The following is a 17,671-nucleotide window of genomic DNA, read 5'->3' on the forward strand; positions in this document are numbered from 1 at the left end:
TTAATCTAACAGTATTGGAGATTATAGAGACTTTAATTTGCCTTTTGGTGAGAGTAAAATTAAATCTTAATGATTTAGGTAAATTTATTCATCCAAAAAAGATTAAGAACTTAGTCTGAGTGAGCAAGGTGTTGTTCAGGGTACTAAAAAGAACACAGAGCCATATACCAATACCATAATGGTGTAAAATGGGATGACTATGGTAAAGCTGATGATCAATGTGCTCTGGAAGTGTGAAGGAGGAAGGGAGATAAAGGAAGTCTTCTTGCATGACATGACGTTTGAACTGGGTCTTGAAAATGAGAACCTGAGGCTGGGCACGGTGGCTCACACCTATAATCCCAGCATTTTGGGAGGCCAGGGTGGGCAGATCACTTGAGGTCAGGAGTTCGAGACCAGCCTGGCCAACATGGCGAAACTTCATCTCTTCTAAAAATACAAAAATTAGCCAGGCATAGTGGCACATGCCTGTAATCCCAACTACTTGGGAGGCTGAGGTACAAGAATCACTTGAACCCAGGAGGTGGCAGCTACAGTGAACCGTGATCTCCCCACTGCACTCTAGCCTGGGCATCTGAGTGAGACTCTGTCTCAAAAAAAAAAAAAGAAGTAAAAAAGACTTGAGTAGAAGATGCTTCCTGGTGAGGGAAACCATCTAAGCGAAAGCATGGAGGTGGGAAAACCGAAGGCATGTTTGCGGAATGCTGAGAAATCCAACTGGCTGATATGTAAAGGACACTGTGGGAGATAAGATGAAAATTCAAGCCTGTGGCTAGGCCTTGAATGCCGTGCTAATTTGGATATTACGCTCAAGAGCAGTGTTGTTCTATTAGGGGGACTATAATCTGGACTGTCGGAAGTTGAATGTTAAAAGATGAAAAAGTAAGGGAAGGAAAGAGATCAGTACATTGAGAAGAGTGGCCCTGAAAGGAGGAAGAGAATGGAGAAATAGCTTGAAGGACTAGCCGCCTTGAGAAATGGTTTATTTGAGACATATGGTGGTTTAAAAATATGTCCACAAGTTTTTTAAAATTCCTTTCTTTAAGAGGCAGTGATGAATTCTGCTCCTTTAAATGTGGGCTGAATGTGGCAACTGGCTACTAGCAAATAGAATGAGGCAGAAGTGACAGTGTGCCACTTCTGAGACTAGGTCATAAAAGGCACTGGGACTTCCTTCTTGCTTACTTTCTCAGATCACTCGCTCTGGGGAAGCCAGCTGCCATGTTGTGAGGATGCTCAACCTTGGAAGTGGATTCTTCAGCCCCAGTAAAGCCTTCTGATGATGACAGCCCTGATTGTAGCCTCGTGAAAGATGCAGAGCTGGAACCAGCAGAAGCTAAGCTGGTCTCCTATTCCTGACCTACAGAAACTATGAGATCCTGTGTTTGTTGTTGGATCTACTAAACTTTGAGGTAATGTGTGATGCAGTAATAGATAACTAATGCAGGAGGTTGGAAAAGGAGAGTCTTGTCTTTTTTTTCTTTTTCTTTTTTTTAGACAAAGTTTCACTCTTGTTGCCCAGGCTGGCGTGCAATGGCATGATCTTGGCTCACTGCAACCTCCACCTCCTGGGTTCAAGTGATTCTCCTGCCTCAGCCTCCTGAGTAACTGGGATTACAGGAGCACACCACCACACCTGGCTAATTTTTGTATTTTTAGTAGAGGCAGGGTTACACCGTGTTGGCCAGGCTGATCTTGAACTCCTGACCTCAGGTGATCCACCCGCCTCCGCCTCCCAAAGTGCTGGGCTTAGGGGCGTGAGCCACCACGCACAGCTGTAAAAGGAGAGTCTTAAACATGCTTGTGGATTGAGAAGAAGGAGCCAGTGGAGACCGAGAGTGAAGATCACACAAGGAGAGGGGAAATCATAGTTAGGTCAAATTCTGGAGGAAGTTTCTAGGGGGTAGGATCATCAGTAAAGAGTGAAGTTATTTTTGGAAAGGAAGAGTGAGGATCAGAAAAATTTTCAGATTGGAAAAATGGAAGATGACATCAAGTTCTTGATTCCTTCATCAAAGGAGGAGATCAGGTCTTCTGCTGAGATAAAGGAACCTCTGGGATCAAGAGCTCCAAGAGCAGGAAAAATTGGAAGAACTACTGTTCGATATCACATAGACAATCAGATAAAGCAAAGAACACAATTCTCTCCAGCTAGGCTTAGCACCCTGGGAGAGGAAGCTGAGAAAGCAGACAGTGGAGCTTACCCAGGGGTAGGGATTAATAAGGCAGATATGAAAGATCAAGTGGGCAGAGGATTCTGAGATGCTAATGTAATTAAAGTGGCTGGGCATGAAGTCTAGACAGGGTACAAGGGCATCTGAAATTATAAGAGGAGTAATGAACCGAGAATATAAAAGGGCGGAACTTCCACAGCAACTATAATCTGTATAACACATCTCACGCTTTATTCATAAACTCCCTTAGTATCATGACCTTTTTAAACATGTATGCCTAATTGCCCCAGTGAGATAATAAATTCAGGGCAATGACCCGAGTTTACACATTTTGTACCGTCTTAGAAGCTAGCACTTTGCTTCATAAGGATTCATATATTTGTTGAATCAATGAATAAAATCATTCTAGCATTGTGTGTGTGTGTTCTACTGTTTTTTTCTTCCTTAACAATAAGCATCTGCCGGGCGCGGTGGCTCAAGCCTGTAATCCCAGCACTTTGGGAGGCCGAGACGGGCGGATCACAAGGTCAGGAGATCAAGATCATCCTGGCTAACATGGTGAAACCCCGTCTCTACTAAAAAATACAAAAAATTAGCCGGGCGAGGTGGCGGTCGCCTGTAGTCCCAGCTACTCAGGAGGCTGAGGCAGGAGAATGGCGTGAACCCAGCAGGCGGAGTTTGCAGTGAGCTGAGATCCGGCCACAGCACTCCAGCCTGGGCGGCAGAGCGAGACTCCGTCTCAAAAAAAAAACAAAAAACAAACAAAAAAAAAAAAATAAGCATCTGATTGAAGATAAAGATCTGCTCCTGTTAGAGAGTCAAAGTATTCCATCCTTGTCTTTAAGAGCCGGGGTTTCGGGATGTTTTTAAGAAGTATTATATAATTATTTAAAAAGGAACAATACCCGACTGGCTAAAGACAATAAGCCTAATTATGCCGATGTGAAGCAACCTTGAAATAAACCTTCGGTGATTTCTTTTCAATCTGACAAAAAACAGAATAAAAGTGGAAAGGTTTAGAGGGAAATAAGAGACCAGCATTCTCCTGGAAAATCAAGGGAAGTAGAGGCCTCTGTTTAGAGGAATCTTGCAGAAGCTAGATCCTCAGTGGGGGCTCTGAGAAGGGTGTCTGGTTTTGGAAGATTACTAGTACAAATGGATCCTTAGCTTCAGTGGACATTGATGTATCCTTTACCTGGCACACTCTTCTGTCATTGCTTCCCTGGGAAAAGTAGGCTTGTTAAAGTCTATTAAGAAAAAGTTGAAAAATAAGCTTTTAAACTACTAGATAGAGTCATTGACTGTAATGATATATAGGTAGTCCTTCCAATTTTACCACCTGCTCTTCTATGTATTATACATTCTCACTCCAACCCACCTTTCATTCAGTTCGGGTTTTTCTATATCAGCTGATGAATTGATATTTTGAACTACAGTCTGGTGATACAGCCAAGAGTTTCAGTTCAGTTTTGGCAGTCACTACCTTTCGTGATGAGTTTGTTTATGCAATTATTTGAATGTTCGATTGCATTTTGCTCCTATTTTATTAATAAAATGAAGGGAAGCCAGCAGGCACAATGGCTCATGCCTGTAATCCCAGCACTTTGGGAAGTTGAGGCAGGTGGATCACCAGAGGTCAGAAGTTCTAGACCAGCCTGGCCAACATGACAAAAACCCATCTCTACTAAAAATACAAAAATTAGCTAGGTGTGGTGGCAGGCACCTGTAATCCCAGCTACTCAGGAGGCTGAGACAGGAAATTCACTGAAACCTGAGAGGTGGAGGTTGCAGTGAGCTGAGGTCACACCACTGCACTCCAGCCTGGGTGACAGAGGGAAACTGTGTCTCAAAAAGGAAAAGAAAATAAAAGAGAAAGAAAGAAAGAAGAAAGAAAGAAAGAAAGAAAGAAAGAAAGGAAGAAAGGAAGAAAGGAAGGAAGGAAGGAAGGAAGGAAGGAAGGAAGGAAGGAAGGAAGGAGAGAGAAGGAGGGAGGGAGGGAAGGAAGGAAGGAGGAAGGAAGGAAGGAAGGAGAGAGAGGAGGGAGGGAGGGAGGGAAGGAAGGAAGGAAGGAAAAACCAAAAGGTTGATACCAATGATGGCAAGTGTAGTTTTCATACACTTAGTATGATTGAGACAAAGATAGAAATCATTTGGCTATTAAAAAGAAACAATTCAGCTATAATCAGATGCTGATTTTCCTCATTGAAAAGGAAAAAAGTCAATAGAAGAACACATGTAAAGTGCTGGGATTAAGTTACCAAAAATTGTACCTGAAACTGAGGTGTAATGAGAAATTTTATGCTGGGCACGGTGGCTCACACCTGTAATCCCAGCACTTTGGTAGGCCGAGTCAGGAAGAGCATTTGAGCTCAGGAGTTGGAGAGCAGCCTGAGTGACATGGCAAAAACCTGTCTCTACAAAAAAAAATACAAAAACTAGCTGAGCATGGTGGCATGAGCCTGTATTCCCAGCTACTTGAGAGACTGAGTGGGAGGATGGCTTGAGCCCAGTCAGAGGTTGTAGTGAGCCAAGATCATGTCACTGCACTCCAGCCTGGGCAACAGAGTCTCAAAAACCCAGTCTAAAAAAAAAAAAAAAAAAAAAAAAAAAGGTTGGACCCTCAAGGCTACTTCCAAACACAATACCTTAATCATATTCAAGAGAATAACGATTTTTGTATGTTGGCACAACAGAGATTTCCATAAAGTAACTTTAGACAGCTGTTCTCTCTTCATTAGTTTAGTAGGCCAAATATAAAAGAGTTTGTTTATACAAACATTTTACAAGAAGTTGTGAAATCATGACACTGTGTTGTTGTATAATTGATAAGATCTTTATGCATTTATTTTGAAGCACAAAAGAGTATATAAGTGGATGTCACAATGGGCAACTTCTTTTCTTCAGTGCCTCCATCAAATCCATAGAAAAGAGGCATGTTCAACAAACCTTGATATAGAGATTCCATAGAGATGTAGGGCAGAAAATGCCAAGATAAATTTTACAAATCAACTAAACTGATAGTGCCATAAATAAGAAAGGAGAAACGAAAATTACATATTTCTCAAGTCTCACACCAAATCCAAATGATGCTTTTTAAGTGCTTTAAAGACATCCCACTGGAAAATAGATCTTGGTTTTATTTGCCTTCTTCCAATTAGAAAGATTGCTGCTTCATTCTGTATGTTGGTCCCCAGAGAACTTACAATGGTGAGAGCACGGAAGGAAAAGAAATACTCATCATCTGGAAAGCAGCTCAAAGCAGATGTTGTACAATGGAGTTCAGGCAGTCACAGCATCGTAGATAAAGGAGCAGGCTTTACTGGGAAACTTACAAGCTGAGAGTCTGCAAGAGAAGGCATGGGGGATATGCTGGGACCAGGGCTGTTACAGGAGGTAGCTAGTGAGGTATGGGCAGGGCAGGAGAGGACTCCCCTCACGCACACACCAGGAGTGTCCATCGACCATCAGGTGATGGTCTGGCAGTTGTTAACTGTCTTTCTAAAGTAATAATTGGTCACAGCCACCACCAGGGAAAGGCAGTCTCCTAATAACTAGAAAATGCTTGGCCGGGCCTGGTGGCTGTAATCCCAGCTACTCGGGAGGCTGAGGCAGGAGAATCGCTTGAACCCAGGAGGCGGAGGTTGCAGTGAGCTGAGATGGTGCCACTACACTCCAGCCTGGGCAACAGAGCGAGATTCTGTCTCAAAAAGAAAGAAAGAAAGAAAAGAAAATGCCTGAAGGCTGGGCATGGTGGCTCGTGCCTGTAATCCCAGCACTTTGGAAGGCTGAGGCAGATGGATCACTTGAGCCCAGGAGTTCAAGACCAGCCTGGGCAACATGGCCAAATCCCATCTCTACAAAAAATACAAAAACTAGCCAGATATGGTGATACACGCCTATAATCCCAGCTACTCAGGAGGCTGAGGTAGGAGGATTGCTTGAGCCTGGGAGCCAAGGTTACAGTGAGCCAAGATGGCACCACTGCACTCCAGCCTGGGTGACAGAGTGAGACCCTGACGAAAAAAAAAAAAAAGAAAGAAAAGGAAAAGGAAAAGGAAAGGAAAGGAAAGAAAGAACTGGTGATCAGCAGCTTCCCGATAAGATCTCAGGAGTGGGAAGAAATAACACGAGACCCTGGAAGCATGCCAATCTATAAAACCCCAAGTCGAGAGTTTAAACAGTGCACTTGGTCTCTCAAGTTGCCCACTTGGCCCTCTTCCAAGCGTACTTTCCTTCCTTTAGTTCCTGCTCTAAAGCTTAATAAACTTTCACTCCTGCTCTAAAACTTGCCACAACCTTTCTTCGGCCTTATGCCCCTCATTCGAATTCTTTCTTCTGAGAAGGCAAGCAGATGTTGTACAACGGAGCCCAGGCAAAGTCACAGCATCATAGATGCAGACCTGCAGGGAACTACCAACACTAACAGGGTGTTCTGTTGGACAGGTCATAGTGAGCATTCCAGTGAAGGCACAGCCCTCCCTTTTTGTTCTCTCTTTTTCTTTTTTTTTTTTTTTTTGAGGCGGAGTCTTGCTCTGTCGCCCAGGCTGGAGTGCAGTGGCCAGATCTCAGCTCACTGCAAGCTCCTCCTCCTGGGTTCCCGCCATTCTCCTGCCTCAGCCTCCCAAGTAGCTGGGACTACAGGCGCCCGCCACCTCACCCGGCTAGTTTTTTGTATTTTTAGTAGAGACGGGGTTTCACTGTGTTCGCCAGGATGGTCTCGATCTCCTGACCTTGTGATCCGTCCGTCTCGGCCTCCCAAAGTGCTGGGATTACAGGCTTGAGCCACTGCGCCCGGCTGTTCTCTCTTTTTCAAGACCAAAACTTGAACATTCTTATCCGTGGGGTCCACATAGACAATGTGGCATCAGGCTGTCTTGATGTAGATGCCAAGAGTCAGGAGTTATCTGAGAAGGCCAGTTGTCTCTTATCTGGAAGTCTTGGGTGCCCATTGGAAGTTGCAGCCCCTCCAGCGGGGAGGGAGAAAGTCATAAGAAGCTGAGTTTGGAAGAAATAGGAAGGCACTGGATTACAGCTCTTCCCCCGTCCTGGAAGCCCAGAGTCATCTTCAGACTCTACTGTTTCACCACTGGCACTGGTCAGTGGCATCATCTTTTAATATAAAAAGCCATAAAGGGGCCCGATGCGATAGCTCATGCCTGTAATCCCAGCACTTTGGTTGACCGAAGCAGGAGAGAATAACTTGAGCTCGGGAGCTGGAGACCAGCCTGGGCAACAGGGCGAGCTATCTCTATAAAAAACATCTCTATAAAAAAATATAAAAAGTTAGCTGGGCATGGTGGCGGACGCCTGTAATCCCAGCTACTCGGAGGTTATCTTACCACTCCACTCCAGCCTGGGCAACAGAGTGAGACCCGATCTCAAAAAAAAAAAAAGGTCATAAAATTTAGGATTCTATTTCTATGAGCATTTTCAGATGCCTTCTCCTTGTTCACAGCTCCTAGGACCTTTTATTTTATTCTAGTTTAAGCAAAATTTAAATATTTTTAAAGTTGGCAGTTAAACTCACGAAGAAAGGAGATCGAGACCAGCCTGGCCAATATGGTGAAACCGCATCTCTACTAAAAATACAAAACTTAGCCGGGCGTGGTGACTCGCGCCTCTAATCCCAGCTCTTCGGGAGGCTGTGGCAGAAAAATCGCTTGAACCCGGGAGGCGGAGGTTGCAGTGAGCCGAGATCATGTCACTGCGCTCCAGCCTGGGCGACAGAGCGAGATTCCGTCTAAAAAAAAAAAAATTAAATATTTGTGCCTTCCGGCCTCGGCGATGAAGTTAGTTCTCTTTGGAGGCTGCCGCTAACTCATTGCCACCTGCTGGAGAAGAGAAGAAGTGCAGCCGGACGCCTGCCGCCGTGTCAGGCCTGTGCCGCCGCCTCCGCAGCCCGAAATTATCCCGCGCTCCAAGGCTTCAGGTGAAGGCTGAAGAACCGTATGTGCTATGTGCGGTGGGCTCCGGCAGAGGCGGGTTCCCGCCCTTTCCATTCCTGTGGAGTGTGGTGCGTGCGACCTGCACCCTTCCCTTTACTATGGGGGTGGGCACCCCGGCGAACCGCAAAACAGCAGGCGGACTCCCCTGCTGGAGAGAAGCCGTGGAAGTGCAATGGTAAGAGGAGCGGTGGCCACACCTGCTGCTGTGAGGATCTGAGCAGGGTTGGGTTTTTTGTTTTTGTTTTTGTTTTTGTTGTGTGTGCGTGTGTGTGTGTGTTAATTATACTTTAAGTTCTGGGGTACATGTATAGAATGTGCAGGTTTGTTACATAGGTATACATGTGCCATGGTGGTTTGCTGCACCCATCAACTCGTCATCTACATTAGGTATTTCTCCTAAAGCTATCCCTGCCCTAGACCCCACCCCCCGACAGGCCCTGGTGTGGATATTCCCCTCCCTGTGTCCATGTGTTCTCATTGTTCAACTCCCACCTATGAGTGAGAACATGCGGTGTTTGGTTTTCTGTTCTTGTGATACTTTGCTGAGAATGATTGTTTCAAGCTTCATCCATATCCCTGCAAAGGACATGAATTCATCCTTTTTTATGGCTGCCGTTTTTTAATTTTGTTTTGTTTTGTTTTTGGAGATGGAGTCTTGCTGTGTCACCCAGGCTGGAGTGCAGTGATGCGATCTCAGCTCACAGCTCACTGCAACCTCCGCCTCCAGGGTTCAAGCAATTCTCCTGCCTCAGCATCCCAAGTAGGTGGGATTACAGATGCCCGCCACCACGCCAGGCTAATTTTTTTTTTTTTTTTTTTTGTAGAGGCAGGGTCTTACTTTGTTGCCAAGGCTGGTCTTGAACTCCTGGTCTTGAACTCCTGGTGGGGGTATTCCGCCTGCCTCAGCCTCCCAAAGTGCTGGGATTACAGGCGTGATCCACGGCGCCCAGCCTGGAGCAGCTTTGATGTGTTTCTATAGTGTGTGAACAGGTGAAGTTTACTTATTTAGGCTAATGTCATATGACCTTAGGAATAAAAATTAGAGAAAGCAATTTTCAAGCCTGCTCTTGTAGGTATAAAATTAGGCCTGTAAGCAAGAGATTTGAAAACTCGTTCACCACAGACCACTGACATTTTTCATGGCTCCAAGAAAGTAGTTAGATGTATTAAATACCTACGTATTTAACTGTTGTTTGTTTCAAGAATATCACTAGGGCTGCCGGGCATGGTGGCTCACGCCTATAATCCCAGCACTTTGGGAGGCCAAAGTGGGTGGTTCACTTGAGGTCAGGAGTTAGAGGCCAGCCTGGCCAATATAAAACCCTGTCTCTACTAAAAATACAAAAATTAGCCCCACATGGTGGCTGTGCACTTGTAATCCCAGCTACTCGGGAAGCTGAGGCAGGAGAATTGCTTGAACCTGAGAGGTGGAGGTTGCAGTAGAGAACCTGCTAGGGGAAATTGTTTTTCAAATCCATCCACTTCTTTTCTTCCCAACTGAGTCGTAGTTCAGGGAACCACACTCTCTCCCCTAGATCTGCCTCTCCCTACCCTGAGGGTTCTCTGCTTCCAGGCTTGCCAGCATCTGAGCCATTGGACAGCAAGTAGAATGATCATTATAAAATGCAGATCTGAGTATGTCTTTGCCCTGCTTGAAAATCCTTCAATGGCCTGTTGTGGTAGTGCACCCCTGTAATCCCTACTATTTGGGAGGCTGAGGTGGGAGGATGGCTTGAGCCCAGGAGTTGGAGGCTGCAGTGAGCTATGATTGCCACTGCACTCCAGCCTGGGTGACAGAGTGAGGACCTGTCTAAAAGAGAAAGAAAGAGAGAGAGTGTGAGAAAGAGGAGGGAACGGTGGGGAGAAGAAAGAAAGGCGGGGGAGAGAGAGAGAAAGATGAAAGAGAAAGAAAAAAGAGAGGGAGGAAGGGAGGAAGGAAGGAAGGAATGGAGAAAGGAAAAAAGGGAAGGAGGGAAGGAGGGAGGGAGTATGAAAGGAAGGAAGGGAAGGAAGGAAGGGAGGAAGGAGGGAAGGAATGAAGAAAGAGGAAGGGAAAGAAAAGGAATAGAAGGAAGGGATCCTTTCATTGTTTTGGAGTCCAAACCCTCTAATAAGTTTATGGGGCCACTCTGGGGCTGTCCCAGCCTCTTCTTTTAACCTGGTGCTTGTGCCATGCAGCCTCCCTTTCTCAAGCACATCACTTCTGGGCCTTCATACACACCCCCTTCCCTCACGCAGTCACTGTTGAAGGAAATGGCTTTTTTCTTCTTCTTCAGGCCTTAGCTTCCTTTTGGAAGAGGCCCCTAGCCTCCCTGAGACTGGCTGGGTTCTGCTTCACTCTCACAGCGCAGCCCAGCCTAGCCCAGTCCCATGGACCATTCACAGCCCATGAGAAGTTGGGTCCTCTCTCCATCCCCTTACATACACTTCAGGCTCCCTGAGGGCAGGACCAGGTCTTGTTGACGTTTGTATCCCAGTGTCTAGTGTGCCTGGTCCATAATAGGTGTTTAGAAACTAGGAACCTGTTCATCAGTGGGAACACATGGACCCAGGGAGGGGAACAACACACACTGGGGCCTGTCGGGGGCGCTGGGGGAGGGAGGGGCTTAATACCTAGGTGATGGGTTGATGGGTGCCACAAACCACCATGGCACACATTTACCTGTGTAACAAACCTGCACGTTCTGCACATGTATCCCAGAACCTAAAATTAAATTTTTTTTTAAAAAAAGGAACCTGTTCATGTTGCATGAATAAGTGGAATATTTGAAACATTTTTAATTCCCAAGAAAAAATATGTATGCCATCAATTTTATGGACTAAATTAGAATCCAATTCTTTAAAAGTAGGTTTTCTGATAAAGGAGAAATTCCCAATTTACTGTCATGGTTTGATTTAAAAAAAAAAAAAAACTGATGTGAGAAATGAAATTAAAATATTCGGCCAGGCATGGTGGCTTATGCCTGTAATCCCAACACTTTATGAGGGCAAGACAGGAGGATCACTTGAGCCCAGGAGATCGAGACCAGCCTGGGCAAAATAGCGAGATATTGTCTCTACAAAAAATAAAATAAAATGTCCCCCCAAATCTGTTATAAATGAGATAAGACCCATGAGAATCATCCAACTCTTTTCTTAGACCTGACTTTCTCATTAGAATATGTATTACTTAAGAATGAGAGTTTTTACAAGACTAAAATACTATTCTGAAAAATAAGTGTGACTTTGCACTGATTAAATTTGGCCATAGTTAATTAATCCATAATATTTGATATGGTTTGGCTGTGTCCCCACCCAAATCGCATCCTGAATTGTATTTCCCATAATCCCCACGTGTGATGGGAGGGACCCAGTGGGAGATAATTGAATCATGGGGGTGTTTACCCCCATGCTGCTGTTCTCATGACAGTGAGTGGGTTCTCATGAGATCTGATGGTTTTATAAGGGGCTTTTCCCAATTTGCTCAGCACTGCTCTTTCCTGCTGCCATGTGAAGAAGGATGTATTTGCTTCCCCTTCCACCATGATGGTAAGTTTCCTGAGGCCTCCCCAGCCATGCAGAACTGTGAGTCAATTAAACTTCTTTCCTTTTTTAATTACCCAGTCTTGAGCAGTCCCTTATAGCAGCATGAGAATGGACTAATACAATATTCTTTCCTATTAAAGAAAACTTTATTTGAATAAAGTTGTAGAACACTTTTTTTTTAAAAAAAAAGCAGGGCAAGTTTAAATTCTGAACCTCCAAACCAGATTTCAGAAAGACTCAATCGTGCCAGAATCACCTTATTATTAACAGGGTTTGTTTGTGGCTTCGTTCTAGGGGCTCTCAAACACACCAAAGCCTGCTAAGGCTCCAGCTCTCTCTATGAAGCAAGACACCCCTGTGTTCAGTGGCATTTGGCAAGGACCCTGAGGTCACAGCCTGGTTTTGTGATGTGGTGATAACGACTTTAAGTGGTGAACGCCAAAGATTTTATATTCTGTGTGCAAATCATGATGGATCTAATGGCACAGCATGTAAAATTTCTCAAGTATTGCTTTGCCACCCCCACTGCTCGTTAATTTAACTTGGTAGGAGTTTCTTGATGGAAGACAATCAAACATTTTTATGAATGAGTCGCAAATACTATTACACTGATTCTTTGGAAAATATAATTCTTATTGTTTTATAAGAAAACAGTCATCACCTGCAATAGACTGATGTTTGTGCTCCCCTCACCCCCAACCAAATTTATATGTTGAAATGTTGAAATTCTAACCACTGGTGTGTATCAGGAGGTGGGACATTTGGAAGGAAATAAGGTCATGAGGGTGGAGCCTTCATGAATGGGATTAACGTCCTTATAAAAGGGGACCCCAGAGAGCTCTCTGGCCCTCCTTCTGCTTTGTGAGAATACAGCAAGAAGATAGCTGTGTCTGAACCAGGAAGTGGACCCTCAGACACTGACTTTGCTAGCACCTTGCTCTTAGACTCCCCATCCTCCAGAACTATGAGAAATAAATCTGTTGTTGAAGCCACTCAGTCTATGGTATTTTTGTTATAGCAGTCTGAACAAACTAAGACATCATGTTTCTTAGTTTTCCAGAAATAAACATATTTTCCAAGGACAGAAAAGGACAAAAGCAGAAAGCAAAAGATACTTCCTGCTATTCTCCTGGTAGGAATTTTCCTCCAGCTACAAGAACATTAGTGTAGTGGGCTGAACAATGGTCCCCTAAGATAGCAGGTCCTAATCCCTGATACCTTTGGAACCTGAAAATGTTACCTTATTTGGAAAAGGCTCTTTGAAGATGTGATTTTTTTTTTTTCAGATTTATTTTTAGATAGGGAGACTATCCTGGATTATCCAGGTGGGTCCTAAATGCCATCACATGCATCTTTGTAAGAGATAGGCAGAGAGAGATTTGAGACAGACATGGAAGAGGTAATGTGAAAACAGAGGCAAATATTGGAGTGATGCTTCCACAAGCCAAAGAATGCCAGCAGCCATCAGAAGCCAGAAGAAGCAAAAAGAATGAATTCTCAGCTGGGTGTGGTGGCTCATGCCTGCAATGTTAGCACTTTGGGAGGCCAAGGCAGGTAAATGGCTTGAGCCCAGGAGTTCAAGACTAGCCGTAGGCAATATGATGTAACCCTGTCAGGAGGTCAGGAGTTCAAGACCAGCCTGGCCAACATGGTGAAACCTTGTCTCTACTAAAAATACAAAAATTAGGCGGGCTTGGTGGCAGGCACCTGTAATCCCAGCTACTCGGGAGGCTGAGGCAGGAGAATCACTTGAACCCCGGAGTCAGAGGTTGCAGTGAGCCAAGATCGCACCACTGCACTCCAGCCTAGGTGACAGAGTGAAACTCTGTCTCGTAAAATAAAATAAAATAAAATAAAATAAACTGGACTTCAGGGAAATAGGTCTGTAGCAAACTGCTCAAATCCTAATGCAATCTTGTAACCAGAGCACTAAAAAAAAAAATCATAATACTGATAAAAAAAATATATGAGCCCATTCTATCTGCACTTGCATGTGCACCCACCTTCATCGTCAGCCAGTCTTTGCAGCATCAAACCCTTGGGCTCACACTACCTACTCTGAGATGTAGACACGTGAGGGAATTAGAGATCATCTTCATTGGGAAAAAAGGCTTCTGGAATTAAATGAATGACATGTACACATAACTTCTTCATCTGCACTTTTACCAGATAGCTTAACATTGGGGAAAAACTCGTGGTCTTTAAAGTCACTATATTGCCACTACTTGCACAAAAGGAAAGTATTTCTTCAGGATTTGTTTTTTTTCCTTTAAGATCTTCATACATTGCTTCAAAATATTAGTGTGCAATGAAAAATAGCATAGAAACCAATGTGACTTCTATTTCATGCTGTCTTCAGTGCCCTAATTACCAATTTACATGTGACCTGTTATTACAGAAACACATCATAGAAGAAAGGACTGTGTTCAGGAGGTTAGGGAGGAGAAGATTTTGTGTAGCAATGATCTTGTTACTTGGTCTTATTGGAGCTGTACAAAAGGCACAAAAATGGAAATATTGAACATATTAGTCAGCATTGTATCTGCATGTATGTAAACAGAAACTCAACTACCATGTCTTTACCAAATAGGGATTTGTTTTTCCACATGGTCAGGATTCAAAGGTGGGCAGGCCAGGCTGCTGCAGCTGCTCTAGGGACCCAGGTTCCTCCTAGCTCCCTGTACTGTCCTTAGATTGTTGCTTTCATTTTCATGGTGGCAAGACAGCTACTTGACCATCAAGCATCGTGTCCATGAGTCAGGCAGGAGGAAGAAGGACAATGGGCATGTTCCTGGAAGCACCACGAAGCCACTGTTTATAGAGCTGAGAGTTGGCCAGATCATGTCATAAAGTAACCCCAACTACAAGAGAGGCTGGGCATTCAATATTTTAAGTGGGTAGACTGTGCCCAGAATAAAATTGGATTCTGTGAGTAAATACAATGGGAAAATGGCTATTGGTAAGCAGCTGGCAGTGTCTGCCACATTGGCATAAAATGTGTCTTAAAGATGGTCATCATAAATCTGATATTTATTTATTTATTTGAGATGAAGTCTCACTCTGTCACACCCGGGCAGGAGTGCAGTGGCGCAATCTCAGCTCACTGCACACTCTATCTCCCAGGTTCAAGTGATTCTCCTGTCTCAGCCTCCCAAGTAGCTGGGATTACAAGCATGCACCACCACATCCAGCTAATTTTTGTAGAGACAAGGTTTCACCATGTTGGCCAGGCTGGTCTTGAACTCCTGACCTCAAATGATCTGCCTGCCTCAGCCTCCCAAAGTACTGGGATTACAGGTGTGAGCCACCGCACTCAGCCGTAAATCTGCTGTTTATTGAACTCAGAAATTTCTTAGGAGGCCTTAGGGTTGATGCTCACAGGAAACAATTTTCCTCTGCAGGGAAATCTTAAAGAACACCACTTTTTAAATTACTGGATTGGCCTGGCGCAGTGGTTCATGCCTGTAATTCCAGTACTTTGGGAGGCCAAGGCGGGCGGATCATGAAGTCAGGAGTTTGAGACCAGCCTGGCCAACATAATGAAACCCCGTCTCTACTGAAAATACAAAAAATTAGCTGGGTGTGGTGGCGAGTGCCTGTAATTCCAGTTACTTGGGAGGCTGAGGCAGTAGAATCCAGGAGGCAGAGGTTGCAGTGAGCCAAGATCACACCACTGTAGTCTAGCCTGAGGGACAGTGCGAGGCTCTGTCTCAAAAAGAAAAAGAAAAAAAATTACTGGATTAAGTTCTGCAGATGCTTTTGAATAATGTTTTTTGTTTTTTTGGGTTTTCTTTGAGATGGAGTTTCACTCTTGTCACCCAGGCTGGAGTGAAATGGCATGATCTCAGCTCACTGCAACTTCCTGTGTTCAAGTGATTCTCCTGCCTCAGCCTCCTGAGTAGCTGGGATTATAGACGCGCGCCACCACGCCAGGCTAATTTTTGTATTTTTAGTAGAGATGGGGTTTCATTATCTTGGCCAGGCTGGTCTCAAACTCCTGACCTCAGGTGATCCGCCCACCTCAGCCTCCTAAAGTACTGGGATTACAGATGTGAGCCACTGTGCCTGGCTTGAATAATGTTAATAAGGGATTTTGAATAATGCTGCTAAAAGGACTCTAGGAATGTATACAACTTTAGATTAAAAAACAGAACAAACACAAACTTCTATAATTTGCAGTCTCTCACATCTCTTCATTTGTAAAATGTATTACACTGAATCAAAACACATGAGACACATAAATTAGATTTAATTTTCAATTAAAATAAAACTCCTCATCTATTATCTGGGTAAAACTTATTAATCCCTAAAAGTTCTCTTTAAAATGAACTGTTTGTTATAACACATTCCCTAAAAACAAAAGTACCACATTTAACTTCAGGAGAGCTAAGGGCGAGTGCCAGTTCTTCCATTTATTAGGTGGTGACTGCAGGGGACATAAGACCTACCCAGGATCTGCTCCCACTTTGTTCCTTCTCTGGAGCACCCCAATCTTGCTCAAGTATCTCCCCATCCCATAGCTATGAGAAACTGACCCCACCCCCAGCGCCATACGTAATCCGCCCTTCCTCCAGTGATTTGGGTAGAAATGGGCATTAGTAAGTATAAGTTGGGATTCTAATTAATAATACTAATGTTGAAAAAATTACTCACTGTTCCACATCCCCACATTCTAATCTATAAAACAGGGATGATGCTGTTGGCTCTATTTAACATAATCACCGTAAAGTGCTTTTTTATTTTGCAAAATGGAATATATTCAGAAGATGGTATTGTGTGAAAAAGAAATAGAAGCAAGTGGACTAGCTTGGGACATTTCCTATAAACTGTTATTGTTGTATTTGGAAATTATGGAAGCTATTTTCTTTTAAAAACTATTTCAAATGTGTGCATTCAAATGAGTGTCAGGTACTTTGAATTAGTCACATTGTGAATTTCTGCATATATTCAATCAATCATCCTCCTATGCACCAGGCACCATAGTAGTTGCTAGGGTACAGTAATTCACAAGATGGTCATAAGATGTAGCAGGGACTTCTCTTAGGAGCCTGCCGTGCACTTTCTCCAAAGCATGGAAATAAAGGAAAAGTTTTAGTTATCGAAGGGGAAATTCCAGTCACCTAGTTAGCCCTGAGAAGTAAATGAGCAACTTGATAAGCAAGAAGGTAATGGTAGCTTAAAACAATAGCCAAGAAAGTTTGAATTCCAGGATGTTTTGCTCCCTACAGAAACTAAAGATAACTCTTCTCCTCCCTGGCTGTCTGAGGGTAGGCTGACATCATGAACCACACGGTAACTATCCTATCTAGAAAGTTCATGACTACTTCAGAGGAAAAAGATGCTCATTGATGTCCTTCACCCCGGGAAGGCAACAGTGCCTAAGACAGAAATTCGGGGAAAACTAGCCAAAATGTACAAGACCACACTGGATGTCATCTTTGTATTTGGATTCAGAATTCATGTTGGTTGTGGCTTTGGCACGATTTATGATTCCTTGGATTATGTAAAGTAAAATGAACCCAAACATACCAAACACAGACTTTCAAGACAAGGCCTGTATGAGAAGAAAAAGACCTCAAGAAACCAACTAAAGGAATGCAAGAACAGAATGGAGAAAGTCAGGGGGACTGCACAGGCCAATGTTGGTGCTGGCAAAAAGCTGAAGGAGTAAAGGTACTGCAAGGATGTTATCTGCAGCCATTGAGGATTTTTCACAATAGCATTAATAAGGCTGGGTGTGGTGGCTCACGCCTGTAATCCCAGCACTTTGGGAGGCCAAGGCGGGTGGATCACAAGGTCAGGAATTCAAGACCAGCCTGTAATCCCAGCTACTTGGGAGTCTGAGGCAGGAGAATGGTGTGAACCTGGGAGGTGGAGGTTGCAGTGAGCCGAGGTCGCACCATTGTACTCCAGCCTGGGCACAGAGAAAGACTCTGTCTCAAAAAACAACAACAACAATAAAAAAAGAGGCTTGGCACGGTGGCTCATGCCTGTAATCTCAATGTTACAGGAAAGGGGTCCTGATCC

General features: G+C 44.1%; 1 pseudogene; it reads left to right on the top strand.

Annotated features, from left to right (window-relative positions):
• The first annotated feature begins 16,924 nt into the window (after positions 1-16,924).
• On the top strand, positions 16,925-17,315 carry LOC117062927 (annotated as a pseudogene).
• Positions 17,316-17,671: the final 356 nt, after the last annotated feature.

The sequence above is a fragment of the Trachypithecus francoisi genome, unplaced genomic scaffold (assembly GCF_009764315.1).
Source record: "Trachypithecus francoisi isolate TF-2019V2 unplaced genomic scaffold, Tfra_2.0 Lachesis_group17, whole genome shotgun sequence".
NCBI classification, from domain to species: Eukaryota; Metazoa; Chordata; class Mammalia; order Primates; family Cercopithecidae; genus Trachypithecus; species Trachypithecus francoisi.